At 37.4% G+C, this 15,693-nt stretch overlaps 1 protein-coding gene across 2 annotated transcripts in view; it reads left to right on the forward strand.

Moving 5' to 3' along the window:
- The window catches only part of ash1l (ash1 (absent, small, or homeotic)-like (Drosophila)), an 85,061-nt gene that overhangs the window by 11,690 nt on the left and 57,678 nt on the right, over positions 1 to 15,693 (forward strand). The gene's annotated exons all lie outside the window — the stretch shown is intronic.

Below are 15,693 nucleotides of genomic sequence, written 5' to 3' on the forward strand. Positions count from 1 at the left end.
AAACAATGAGGACTGTGGTATTTATGATTTGCATTTATAAGGTCGAGCCTTGCTTTAAATATTTTCGTGTTGTTTGGATAGGACAGTCTTTACCACACATAAATGCACTGCTATCAGAGTGGGATGAGCGTCATTTGCGGAGGTTTTTTTTTTGCTATGTCGGCCAGACTGACACCTGTCATCCAAGTCGCTTTCCCACCCTCTGAAGATGTCCCCAGCTCTGTTGAGGTTAGAGATCAGGTGAGATTGTGTTTAGGATGGGTAGAGATCACAACTAGTGTTATGGATGAAGGTAGAGTTCAGGGAAAGGTTAAAGAAGAAACTCTTAAAAGTGGAACTGCACTTTAAAAAAAGTTTTTTGCCCATTTGTCTATTTCCTTTGTGTAAAACAAGAACACATGTTGTTCTTGTTTTCAATGCATTCTAACATGAAGTAAGTATAAATGAAAGTCTGCTTACAATAGAGTCCAAAAAGTGCCAACAATACTTCATTTACAATCTGGACATGAATATTAACCAAGTATTAGCGATATTGTTATTATAAACGCTAACACAGACAAACTATTTTAGCTGCGCCGTGATCACAGAGCGCTAACTGGCTTATTGACAGCATCACTTGGTAAACTGCTTCCTCGCCTCATAGAGTGTGTGAAAGTTTGTTCTAGATCAGGCCTGGGCAATTATTTTTACACAGAGGGCCAGAGTTAGAGAAAAAAATGTGTCTAGGGGCTGGTATATCTATTTTTAGGAACACAAATACAGAACCTCACAATAATGTCTGATTGAATGCTAAAAACGTTATGACAGATCGCCTTAAAACGGAATGGAATTTTTTTTTTTCCTGAATGAGACACCCAGAATGTATATGAAAATAAGGAATTTGAGATTTACAATATTAACTATGAACGATAAAACACTGATTATTGACAACATATGAACGTCACACCCCCTCTCAATCGACATATTTTACAATCAAGAAAAATGCAACAAACACAGCGAAATATGAACGCAAAGGGTAAAAAAAACACCTACAATCCGATATATCTGATATCACTAAGCTTTAGAACTTTGTTGTAAAAATCTCCTTCCGCGTCTGTCTCTGACACCCGCATTTCTGGCTGGCCACTCTGGAAACACTCTGTGGAAACGCTCCCCACCCACACTGCTTGGTGCCTCGTCTGAGCTGCTGTGACTTAGATGACCATAGTAACTAGTATATCATGCAAAAGCGCAGATTCCAACCTTTGAAATACTTTGTATAGTTCAAGACTTACGGTCATTTGAAAACATCACTGCACATCATAATGGCAGCTACAGTTTCCATCTTAAAGATCTAAAAAAAATTAATTGGGAATGTTCGGCGGGCCAGATTGAAAAGCTTGCGATCCCCGGGCCTTAATTTGCCGAGGTATGTTCTGTATCATAAATCACGCCTCTCACCTGGATAGTAAATAGATGAGGACATAATCCAACAAGTTGGTCAACTTTGACAGCCAACTAAGACCCGGAGATGGCAAGTAACACATAAGCTTTGTTGCACCCCCCCCCCCCCCTTTTTATTTGCGAGGATTATGAGTAATTCTTTATCTAAATAGGATTAAATCAACATTCTAACAGTCGGCATCCCAGTGACAGCTGACATTGTACAGTATGTGATGTTTAATTATGTTTGTTGGCTCTCATGATGTCTGCAGTGATATTGTCGAAGGAAAGATTTTATGCAATTATTGCGCAGCCATACTGTATGTTTCAAAATGAGCAAGATACATAAATATTACATGTTATTATGAATGTGTCTGTTACTACATTACATATATACTTACATCATAACCTTGATTGAAGGATTTGGATGTTTTAAGCACTTTATAGGCAGAACAGAGCAACTCCCATTGGCTTCATTGCATTCAAAAAAGAAAAACATGTGTTCTTGTCTTACATAAGGATTCTGAATGATTGACAAAAATCCCCCCCAAAATGCTGTTTCCCTTCAACAGTCCAGTTTAATATTGTTTTTTATAGATTTTTGTTACACACTAATAACTTGTCTCGAGTAAACCCATGATCTGTTGATTGTATGTTTGAGTAGACTGGCTCTTTGCTATTCTCTATGGAGCAAAAAACGTATGAGAATGATGTTGGAGGTGGGTGGGTTGTGTCCGATTACGGTTGGCATAGTGAAATCAGCAGTTATGAGTAACTTGTGCAGAAGTGAAAAGGGAGGGAGTATGTTGGAAAGAAAGGGGAGGGAACACAGAAAATTGTTTACTACGTTTTGGCCTGCCTTGACATTTCTCCCGTTGTGGAATTTGATAGTCATCCTTTGTTTATTTTTTGGCATTGTTTCAGGTTTTAGACTTAACTGTCAACATTGTGTCCAATACACTTCAGGATTACGCCTTGAAGTACCGGTATCTTTGCTCACTTGTTGCAGTTTTTTGGGCTGGGAGGCGATAGGGGTTATCGGCTCTGAATATCAAGGTAATTAAAGTGAGCAATCTGTTCTGTGATTTTTTCAACCTCCAAATTGTTAATTTCAAAATAGTCTGTCGCTCATGAAAACAATTCTTCCCTTTAAGTGTTGCAATCATACGACCTTTATTAATATACAGTACATGCAATGTTTTTGACATCCGCAATGGTCACACTAGTATACAAGAAAGCTGATCAGTAATATTGATATGCTAAAACATTAAAGCTGTATTTTAACATATTTTAATTGCTGTGTAATCATTGAAAATTAAAAATACAAAAGTTTGTTGTGTTCCTCATGGACTCTCACATAATTGCAGAAGTTAATATTAACCATTGTCTGAGATCAATTAGGCGTAATTACTTAATTAATGGTTTTTGTTGTAATGTTGTTTTAATTTGATTGGATAATCTGTCTGAATATTCAAGAAATAAATTTTATGTGATTTTATTATTTAGTGTCAGATAACAACAGACGTCATTTTAGGATCACTTTCAGTTCCATACCATATCCTGTTTTCAAATCAAACCAAATTGCTTTATTTTATCCATCCTATTTATTACTAATACTAAGATTAGCGTATTTTCCAGACTATAAGGCGCACTTAAAATCCTTTTTTTTCCTCAAAACATGACAGTGCGCTTTATAACCCTGTGCGCTAATGTAAGGAATAAGTTTGGTTGAATTTACCCACCTCAAAGCAATTTTATTTGATACATGGTGTAGTGATAAGTGTGACCAGTAGATGGCATTCAAACATAAAAGATAAGTGTTGGCTGCACCGTTTGATGTGCTTCAACATACAAATATAATTATGGTGTGTGTATAAGGTAAGACATTATCTGGCGTTTTGTTTCGCAATATTATGCAACAGCAACTTTTCTTACCGTCTGGTACCTGCTGATCTGTATTAGGGATCATGCAGATCCCTAAAAAATTGCGCGCGTCCGCCTTTGTAGTCTGTGACGACACCGTAGTCGATAAGCTTCTTTTTCTCTATCTTCTTGTTATGTGACATTCATCCTCCGCTGTTGCCATTTCTAATATAAAGTAGCATAAAGTTCTTACTTATATCTGTCAGTAAACTCACCATGAAAGCGCTAAAACATACCGGTGTGGTGAGTTAAATTATTCACCCAAGGAACTTTAGTTATTAGAGTTTTTTCACGGGACACATTTCCGGCCTTGTTGTTGTTTCCGGATGAGGAGATGCTGCTCTGTTATTGATTTAAGTAAAGTCTAAATGTCATTGAAACAGTTAGCTCCATCTTTTGACACTTCTTCCACTCCCGTCCTCGCACGCTACACCGCTACAACAAAGATGACGGGAAAAGACGCTACCGAAGGTGAACCACGTAAATAAGACCGCCCACAAAACGGCGCATCCGGAAGCGACTGTCAGAAAGCGGCTTGAAGATGATCTGTAAAACATAATCTATGCAACATTTTGACCAAAAAAACACCATTACATGTTATGTAGACCACAAGGAAGTGTTTTACATTTACAAAAAAAAAAATATGACTCCCTATGAAAATAGATAACAAAATAGACCATTCATCGGCAGTGCGCCTTATAATCCGGTGGGCCCTATGGTCCGGAAAATACGATACTTCTACTACTAATAATAATATTTGATTGGCTTTATAAAGAGCCTTTCTGAACACCCAAAGCGTTTTAAACTGATACACATTATTTCAGTCACACACTGGTAGGGGTAAGTTACAGTAGATCTGTAGCCACAGCTGCCCTGGAGTAGATTCACAAACACATGGATGCCATTTTGCTTGTTGATTTTCTCCCTATATGTTTGCATATTTACGATTTTCTTCTGCTCCTGTAATGAATATGGTGGAACGATCGCAACAAGTTCAATGGGGAAAATAATGCTGATTATGTAAGTTGCAAATCATTTTGATTGTCATTTTATGTGAGACAATGTAAAATAAAATCCTGAAAAAATAACAATAAATAAATGGAATAAATAGTCTGTTTTTTATCAAAAATAAGCATCCCAATGCAAAACGTCACCTAGTACTTGGTGGAGAAAAGCCTATTTGGCAAGCACAGAGAGAAAGAGGTCAGACATTTCTTGTAGTTGGTCAGCAGGGTTGTAAACAACTTACTGGGGAATTTTGGTCAAAGAAACAACCGCGAAGCAGAATGTTTCCACCTTCATGTTTGAAGGAAAGGATGCTGTTGTTGGGCTCATATTCACCATTTCTCTGCCTCCAAACACACCAAGTCAGGTTTATGCAAAAAAGCTCAATTTTGGTCTCCTCACATTCTCACAAGCCTTGTCTGTCTGATGTTGATTAGCAAAGAAGGGCCTGTATATGTGTCTTAATGAGCAGGGGGACCTTGTAGGCACTGCATGATATCAATCCATTACTGCAAAGTGTGTTACAAATGCTTTTGTTGGTGATTGTGCTCTCTGAACTCCCTAGAGATTAGCTCATAAACAGCTCTTCCCTTGTAATTCTGGAATGGTCCCTCACCTTTCTCACACTTAACTCCACAAGGTGAAATCATGCTGAGAGTTCAGAACAAGGGCGTTTGACTGGTATTTTTGTATTTCTTCAATGTATGAATTATTATGTGAATTAGGACTGCAGTTATCAATTATTTTAGTAATCAAGTAATCTACTGATTAGTTTGTTTGATTAACCAAATAAACACTCTTTGTACCCTAAATGTGTATTTTTGGGAAAAAAGTTAAACTAAAGATTGTTCTGCTTGCCATAACCTTCAATCTTTTTCCCTAAAAAATTCAAATAATCAACATTGAAATTGCACTTTTAACATTTGTGCATTAATCACAGTCCCAGGGACTCCATCAAGTCATAAAAATGGGTTCCCACAGTACATTTTTGGGGTTCCACTTTTTTGTTACCGTTTTGAAAACAAATGATAAATGTATGCATTATCCTGTTATGTCTCACATTCTATATTGTTTTGGAAAAAGGTTGTCATAAACGTTACTTAATTCAGTAAACAAATAATACAAAAGAAAACAATTTTTTATGCATATGTAAATTTATTCAGTTATAAAAATTAATTCACTTTCTTCTTTCCTTCATGGATCTAAACTTTACGGCTGCCTCCCCAAAATCAAAGTTCTCTGGCTGACGAGTACCACTGACACATCTCATCTCTGCATATTGTACTAGAATACCCTTATGGGCATTACATATATCAAAATCAAGTACCTACTGTACTGTTTACTTGTTGAAATACCCTTTTTAGAGCAAATATCTACCCAAACGACCGCTTTGCTGCTGCCAAAAATTGATTTGAAGGGTATTTCAACAAGTAAACAGCACAGGGTATTATAGTAAAATATGCAGAGATAAGATGTGTCAGTATTTAAATATTACTTGAAATCAATTTTGGCAGCAGCAAAGTGGTCGTTTAGGTAGATTTTAACTTTGTAAAGGATATTTCAACAAGTAAACAGTACAGTAGGTACTTGATTTTGATATATGTAATGCCCATAAGGGTATTCTTGTAAAATATGCCTATGCGATGTGTAAATATCAAAATATTACGTTGAATCACTTTTTGTCAGGCAATAGTACATTTAATGAACATTTTACATAAATGAATACATCCAAACACTTTATAAATATTTATTATGTGCACGAAGAAATAACAGTTAAAATTGTATGTATCTTCCAAACAAGAAAGAAGTTTTATCACATCAACATCGGACTAACAACAGTCCTTTAAATCTCATTACCACCTATAAGGCAAACTGTCAATTTCCGGACACGATAAAGCCTTAAATAATGTCAAACACTTAGTGTTATAATAACTACGAATATAACATGTTTGTCTTACACCTAGTAATCTGTAATCACATTTTGGCACAACACCGGCAAATATAAACAAAACAAAACACCGGCGGAAAGCGATAATCGATTTAAAAAAAACAAGCAAACCAGAGTTTTGGCAGGGTCGAAAAAAAAAAAAAGAGGATCCGCGTCCCGGGGAAGCACGGACATCCGGAAATGTGCGTCTTTTCTGATTTCAATGCGTAAAAAGACGCAAAAAGTGCGTTAACGCCAACATTGATTAATAATGAAAAAATAACCTCCCCGATAGTTCCTCCCACATACCAACGCTCTCATGTGTGCTCTGTTGCAGCAGCCTTGTGAAACCTATATTTGCATATTTAAAGTCAATGCGTTTCGGGATTTATACATTTTTATTAGATACATTCATTAAACGACATGTTGATAAACTCCAAGCCCGGGGGCCAGATATGGCCTGCCACATTATTTAACGTGGCCTGCGAGTGCGAAATCTTTGAAATAATATACAACTATCTTTTCTTACTAAATGTATTCGTTGTAATGTATGTAATGCAATTGTGAATATTTTAAACTTTAATATTTTCTAATAATGCAACAGTTAAAATTTTTGGTTAAAATAGAAATATCAATAAATATCTACTTGACTTATGCTTTTAAAGCAAGTTATCCATTGAAAGTGTACATTGTAAAAATGCCAATAGATTTTACATAAAAAATCTGACAGCTCAATTGCCAGAATTTTACTGTAAAAAAACAGTAACATGCCGATTGTAGCTGAGATAGGCTCCAGCGCCCCCCGCGACCCCGAAGGGATTAAGCGGTAGGAAATGGATGGATGGATGGATGCTGTAAAAAACACCATACATTTTAAGATAAAATTGTGTGGACTGCAAAATCGAAATTATATATATTTTTCAGTATTGGCCCTAGTGTGTGAATGTGAGTGTGAATGTTGTCTGTCTATCTGTGTTGGCCCTGCGATGAGGTGGCGACTTGTCCAGGGTGTACCCCGCCTTCTGCCCGATTGTAGCTGAGATAGGCTCCAGCGCCCCCCGCGACCCCGAAGGGGATAAGCGGTAGAAAATGGATGGATGGATGTAAAAAAAATATAAAAATCAAATGCATGTGACTTGTATAATAATATCATGAGGTGAATCCCAATACATTTATGTTTATAATTTATTCACAGATACAAGCGGCCCTCTGAGGGCAGACATAACAGCGATGTGGCCCTCAGTAAAAAACAATAGTTTGATACCCCTGCATTAAACGATTAATTGAAGCAACAAAATTTAATCCAATGCTTTTTGAAAATCAATTTTAAGCGACGAATCATTGCAGCCCTAATACCAACAGTGGTGTATTTCCCAAAAAGCTTATTGTTGATGGTCTTTTTCTCCATTCCAGTTTTGTGCAGGTCTACAATTGTCCTGTGACAGCTCCTTTGGTCTTGAGAGATTTGAAGTTTGAATGGAAAAGACTGTTTCTCTGACAGGTGTCTTGAGTTGAGATTAGTAGTACTTTTAAAGGAGTCATATTGTAATTCTTATCAACATTTAACACTTCCTTGTGGTCTGAATAAGATATAATAATGGAGCTTTGGTGAAAAATTACCACACATTTTGCTCCAAAATTGTAGAAGCTGTCTCCGTGTGTAAATGTAGTTTTGGCTAAATCCTTCTGTTTATTGCCCTCGGACCGAGGCTTCATGTCCGGTGCGAGTCGGTACATTGGTCACGATACACAAAAGTTAGGCAGGCACCACTTACTTCTTCAGATGAGGCTGAAGCTTGGTGTACTGAGCTATGCTGGTTAATCCAAACAATAACAGTGCACTTTATAAAAACACAACTCCAAAACTAAGCCCCTATTGGAATGCACAGAGAAGAGAAATCTGTTTGGTCTTGTCTTTGTTCTTGTGGATGGTAGGCAAAATTACCAAAAAAGTGCAGTTCCCCTTTAGGAGGTCTTATTCTTAAATCCCCTCATCAATTCAACACAGATATTCCAAAAACCGCGTAATGTCGTGAAATTGCTGCCCAGGTTGATTCCTCTAGGGCTATCTCTTCTACATCCCTCTGAAATCCTGTACAGAAATATACCACAACATATACCGGTGTAGTGAGTTTACATTATTCATCCAAGGAACTTTAGCTATTAGAGAGTTCCGGTCGGATGGTTTTTCAAGGGCCACATTTCCGGCGGATGAGGAGATGCTGCTCCGTTATTAATTTAAGTAAAGTCTGAATGTCATTAGAACAGTTAGCTCCATCTTTTGACACTTCTTCCGCTCCTGTCCTTGCACGCTGCACGGCTACAACAAAGATGACGGGGAGAAGACGCTGTCGAAGGTGAGGCACGTAAATAAGACCGCCCACAAAACGGCGCATCCTGAAGCGACTGTCAGAAAGCAGCTTGAAGATGATCTGTAAAACATAATCTATGCAACATTTTGACCAAAGAACCACCATTACATGTTATGTAGACCACAAGAAAGTGTTTTCCATTTAGAAAACAAAACAAAACAATATGACTCCTTTAATGCGCCCTATAATCTGGTGCGTCTTATATATGAAAAGAGATCGAAAATAGACCATTCATCGGCAGTGCGCCTTATAATCCGGTGCGCCCTATGGTACGGAAAATACGGTAAATTAAATAGATGGTTTGCCAAAAACAGACTGTCCTTGAATCTAAACACAACTAAAACAATGCCATTCGGTAACATTCGGAAAGACACATACAAATAGACTGACAGTGTAAAATAAATACAATTTCTAGGTATAATAATAATGGGGCGGCATGGCGTAGTGGGTAGAGCGGCCGTGCCAGAAACCTGAGGGTTGCAGGTTCGCTCCCCGCCTCTTGACATCCAAATCGCTGCCGTTGTGTCGTTGGGCAGGACACTTCACCCTTGCCCCCGGTGCCGCTCACACTGGTGGTCGGAGGGGCCGTAGGCGCAAACTGGCAGCCTCGCTTCCGTCAGTCTACCCCAGGGCAGCGGTGGCTACAAATGTAGCTTACCACCACCAGGTGTGAATGAATGATGGGTTCTCACTTCTCTGTGAGCGCTTTGAGTATCTAATAATAGACAAGCGCTATATAAAATCTAATCCAATATTATTATTATTATAATAAGAGATGACAAAATGAACTGAAAATATAATGTTGGTTATAGAGGACAATCAAACCCTTTATTCATTGAATCAAAAATGTTGAAATTCAACGATTTGACGCTGAATCCCTTTTTGATTGAAAGTGAGTGCTGTTGCCAGCCTTCACCGCAAGTAAATCACTCACAGGTGGCCATACTAGCTCTGCGCTGCTACTCGAGCTGGTAGTTCCCCTTCGTGAAAGAGCCCTTTTGATATTTCCACATTTCACGTGTTGCAGATCGCTGCCCGCGAGTCTATATCATATATGTACTAAAAATAAACGTTCACATTGCAGACATTTGCCTCCACTCCAGATAAAACTATTTCAGCCGAAAGGCAGTTTTGGGCCATTTTGGGCAGAAGTTTTAGGTGGCAGAAATGTTGGTGCTTCACCATTACTACGAGCATGAATAAAAGGACAAAATGTTGAATTAAAATAACGTTTTTGTAGTTGTTGTTGGGCCTTGAACATTGAACGCATAACCTCTGCTGGGACTTTGGGAACCGACCTTCAACCAACTTAGAAACAGCCATAATGGAAATGGGGCATTTGTAGTCCCAGAGTGCTCATAGTGCTGAGGTCACGGTTCTCAGTTGCCTCCAAATTACTTCACCCACAGAAAGCACCTGCTTTGGCTCGATATGCATTAAATAATTTATAGGCTGAAGAGAGCTGTAAACAACTTGCCTTAGTTGCAGTATTATTTATTTATATTTAAACGTGTATACAGTTGATCCTCTGATGTAGGGCTGGTCAATATATCCCAGTTGTTATATACCAGAACATTTTGCTAAATGGCTGTTACTTTTTTTAAATTCAAGCTTTATAATTTAAGTCAACACAAAATATCAATTGGAAGGTTGTTTTTTTTTAAGTAAGTGTCCCCTTCCCTATTTGAAAATGTAAATAGAAAGTTGAATACATTTTTAAATAGTTATAAACCCGTGGTTTTCGCTTGTAGTCTTTAACAGCCAATAACAGTCAGTATGTAAACATGCACTAATAAAATGTATTTATATAGCCATTAATTTCAGGTGCCTCAAAATGCTTTACAAACCACAACACCACCCTGATCTGAACTAGAGTTAGGCGGTATATTGGTATATTTTAGAAAGCGGTATATGAGACGATGCCGCCATACAGGTATCTTCTGATGTGCCTTTGTTAAGGCCATTTGCTCTTCTCTATGCCTGACGGGCGAAACATAGGGCATCCTCTTTGACTCACCCCCACCCCTTTCGTGTTTACGGAGGCTTCTCTGACACGCTGCGCATCAAACTTTTTAAAAATCTTATCTGGCGAGCAGGACTATGCTCAAAAGACACTGCATCACAATGAAAGTTTGTGCTAACAAACCCTGCAGTGATATATAGAAACCTTTTTCCACCTACTCAAAATCAACTGGAAAAAACGTTCCTGTTGCAAACAGCCTCTTTGAAAAAGGTGTTTTTTGTAGTTCATATATTTTTATATATACAGGTAAAAGCCAGTAAATTAGAATATTTTGAAAAACTTGATTTATTTCACTAATTGCATTCAAAAGGTGTAACTTGTACATTATATTTATTCATTGCACACAGACTGATGCATTCAAATGTTTATTTCATTTAATTTTGATGATTTGAAGTGGCAACAAATGAAAATCCAAAATTCCGTGTGTCACAAAATTAGAATATTACTTAAGGCTAATACAAAAAAGGGATTTTTAGAAATGTTGGCCAACTGAAAAGTATGAAAATGAAAAATATGAGCATGTACAATACTCAATACTTGGTTGGAGCTCCTTTTGCCTCAATTACTGCGTTAATGCGGCGTGGCATGGAGTCGATGAGTTTCTGGCACTGCTCAGGTGTTATGAGAGCCCAGGTTGCTCTGATAGTGGCCTTCAACTCTTCTGCGTTTTTGGGTCTGGCATTCTGCATCTTCCTTTTCACAATACCCCACAGATTTTCTATGGGGCTATGACCCTGGATCTCAGGAAACAGAGTGGACCGACACCAGCAGATGACATGGCACCCCAAACCATCACTGATGGTGGAAACTTTACTCTAGACTTCAGGCAACGTGGATCCTGTGCCTCTCCTGTCTTCCTCCAGACTCTGGGACCTCGATTTCCAAAGGAAATGCAAAATTTGCATGGTTGGGTGATGGTTTGGGGTGCCATGTCATCTGCTGGTGTCGGTCCACTCTGTTTCCTGAGATCCAGGGTCAACGCAGCCGTCTACCAGCAAGTTTTAGAGCACTTCATGCTTCCTGCTGCTGACCTGCTCTTTGGAGATGGAGATTTCAAGTTCCAACAGGACTTGGCGCCTGCACACAGCGCAAAATCTACCCGTGCCTGGTTTACGGACCATGGTATTTCTGTTCTAAATTGGCCCGCCAACTCCCCTGACCTTAGCCCCATAGAAAATCTGTGGGGTATTGTGAAAAGGAAGATGCAGAATGCCAGACCCAAAAACGCAGAAGAGTTGAAGGCCACTATCAGCAACCTGGGCTCTCATAACACCTGAGCAGTGCCAGAAACTCATCGACTCCATGCCACGCCGCATTAACGCAGTAATTGAGGCAAAAGGAGCTCCAACCAAGTATTGAGTATTGTACATGCTCATATTTTTCATTTTCATACTTTTCAGTTGGCCAACATTTCTAAAAATCCCTTTTTTGTATTAGCCTTAAATAATATTCTAATTTTGTGACACACGGAATTTTGGATTTTCATTTGTTGCCACTTCAAATCATCAAAATTAAATGAAATAAACATTTGAATGCATCAGTCTGTGTGCAATGAATAAATATAATGTACAAGTTACACCTTTTGAATGCAATTACTGAAATAAATCAAGTTTTTCAAAATATTCTAATTTACTGGCTTTTACCTGTATGTTTTAATTGCATTAAGCTCCTCAAGTGATTGTATGGTATGGTAGTTGTTGTTTATAATTAACATATGTTTTATGTTTTAATTATGTTGAAAATGTCTATGAAATTAAACAAAACTCCAAATCTGAAAAAAACAACTGTCATTCACAAAACAAAAGAACATTTAAATAGCATTTTGGAGCAACATAAATAGCACTAAAATAAATTACTTGAATTCCAATGAAAACAAGGAGTACCCAAAAAATTATCATTACAAGTGCTGATTTTAACATATAAACAAAACATTCTCAACTGCAATAGATGTTCTGTGTCTATCTTATCGTAACATGGTAACATTGGATTTCATGTAAATTGTTACTCTTTAGTGCAGACTTAATTTGGTACCCATCCCTAATCTTCTTTAACCCAGAAAAATTATTGAGTGAATTAAGTATGTGATCCTCTACCAATCAGCAACAATTCAGACCCCCACAGACATGCCCACAAAGCACACAAATTATGCCTCTCCCTTTAGAAAGACATAGAGTGTTAGTTTAAAAATAGTCAGTTTAAAAATATAACAAATAGAAGAGTAAGGGATCAGCCCAGAATTACACAAAGGAGCTTGTTAATGATCTCAAGGGATCTGGCACCACTGTCTGAAGAAAAACAATGGTAGGGATGCAAATTGATAAGATTTTTCCGACATTGATTCCTCTCTCGATTATGCTTAACGATTCAGTTCGTTATCGGTTTTCTTATCATTTTTCATTTGGTTGAAAGGATAACAAACAAGTTGATTAGCGCTAACTTTGTTTCGGTTAGAAAAAACATGAATGTGCAAACTCAACAGTGATGTCTTAAGGGTTTGGGTTTAAAAAAACAAACTCAACTAATTAATAATAAATTAATAGTCTACTGTAGAAATAAAGGAACTATTAAATTACATAAAAGTATTCTTTTTATAAGAATACATGAGCTGACCACTCAAAAGTAAAGCTATGTCACAATTACAAGAAAGTCAAGTCCTATAAAAGTGTGCATTGTGCACTTCTGCAACCTTCAATATAAACATGAACTATTATTTTGCAGAAAGATAAGCAGATCTGTTTTTTTCAGGAAGGATATGAACATTTTCTGAGTAATTGCAGTGTCTCTGTTTTGGAAAGCAATTCCCAGACACTGAGACAGGGAGGAGGAGCGTGTAGCCAGCCAGTCAGACGCTGTTTCGTCACGATTTGCATGATAAGTGTTAATATCATGTATAATAGCAGCTTTTACAATTATGTGCTAACATCTAATTGATGTTAGCACCTAATTGGTATCTTATTCTAACATGCCAGAGGCTGTTCACCTAACTAACTAACACCAGTGTTAGTTAGTTAGTTAGTTAGTTAGTTAGTTAGTTAGTTAGTTAGTTATCTGTATAACATCACTGACATCCCCACCGTTGCTGCTGGTGGAGATTCCCCTTCCAGTTTGGAGAGAATCGAAAACACGTCATTCATTCAAAGTTTTCAAATTCTGTGTGTGCTACTGTTTCTGCTAGTATTTGATGATTTGCAAGTATTCTTTGTCGTATATAAGTCCAGCTTCTGAACCGCCTCCGCGCTGTCCATAGGCATCGATAAGATAACAAAACTGGTAACTGTCTCCCAAGAATCAAAACACTGGGAGCGGGTTTTAAACAAGATCCGGTTTTTGATTCCCATCTCTAAAGGTAACAGTGCCTGTAAGGCCCCCCTGCTGAAAAAGGCACATGTAGGTCCTCCCCAAGCTTTCCAATAAACACGAGAGTGAGAATGTCATATGTTCGACTGAGACATAAACTGAGCTCTTTGGCATCATCTTGACTCGCTGTATTTAGAGGCAGAGAAATGCTCAATATGACCCCACAAACACCAGTCCCACTGTCAAACATGGAGGCTGCTTATAAGAGTAGAGGAAGACTTCCATCCATTGAGATCGTGAATGAGAACCTTTTGGATTCATTCAGAATACTAAAGATTGTTCTTGGATGGGTCAGTCATGATTAACATTATACAGCCAAGACACCAAAAGGAGTGGCTCAAGAAAAAGATCCTTAACAATAATCCCAAAGCTAAAAGTTCTACTTAAAACCTTCCATATTTGGAGAGTATCTGTAAAGAGGTTTATATCCTAAAATCACAAAGCCAAGCAGAATTACAGGACACTGTGCCACGCTTATTGATAATATTTTTACCAATGATTTTGATAATAACACTACAAGTGGTCTACTTATAACCGATGTTAGTGATCATCTGCCAGTTTTTACAATATATGATGGAAACTACAAGAAGAACATGGAAGACAAAAGGACATTTCGAAGACTGTGCACAGAGAAGAGGATGATTGCTTTCAAAATTGAGCTACAAAAGCAAGATTGGGACAATGTGTACAATGAAAATGAGGTTGATGAAGCATATGAACATTTCTTAAACAAGTTCATAATACTTTATAACAAACATTGTCCATGGATACAACTCAGTAATAAGCAGAGAAAGAATAATCAACCATGGATGACAAAAGGATTAAAAAATGCTTGTAAGAAGAAGAATACACTATATAGGAAATTTATAGCACAAAGAACTACAGAGGCAGAAATTAAGTACAAAAAGTATAAAAACAAGTTAACATACATACTACGATTATGTAGAAAAGAATATTACAGTGAATTATTGGACAAGAACAAAACTAATATGAGAGCAACATGGGGCATCCTCAATAGCATTATTAAAAATGGCACTAAGAGGGACTACCCTCAATACTTCTTAGACGGAAATAAAAAAATGACAACATAAAGGAAGTAGTTGAAAGCTTCAATAATTATTTTGTAAATATTGGACCAAAATTGGAAGAAAGGATTCCAGACCCAGTTTCAATTGAGGACTATAATGATACCATAGAGCGAAATCCCAACTCCATGTTCCTCAGTAATGTGACACAGGAGGAAATAGTTACAATCGTGAAAAAATGTAAATCCAAGACTTCAACTGATTGTAATAAAATTGATATGGAAACGATAAAAAAGGTTATTGATGAGATCTCAGGACCATTAATGTATATTAGTAACCTATCATTTCAAACAGGTACATTTCCAAACAAAATGAAAATAGCTAAAGTTGCACCAATTTACAAGACTGGCAACAAACATCAATTTACATACTATAGACCGGTTTCCTTACTTCCACAATTTTCTAAAATCATTGAAAAACTGTTCAATAACAGATTAGAGAGTTTCATAAATAAAAATAGAATACTCGAAGAAAATCAATATGGATACAGAGCTAATGTTTCAACTTCGATGGCTTTAATTGAAATTACAGAAGAAATTACCAATGCTATAGATAATAAAAAATGTGCGGCAGCAGTTT

Source organism: Nerophis lumbriciformis, linkage group LG21 (genome assembly GCF_033978685.3).
Source record: "Nerophis lumbriciformis linkage group LG21, RoL_Nlum_v2.1, whole genome shotgun sequence".
Lineage (NCBI taxonomy): Eukaryota > Metazoa > Chordata > Actinopteri > Syngnathiformes > Syngnathidae > Nerophis > Nerophis lumbriciformis.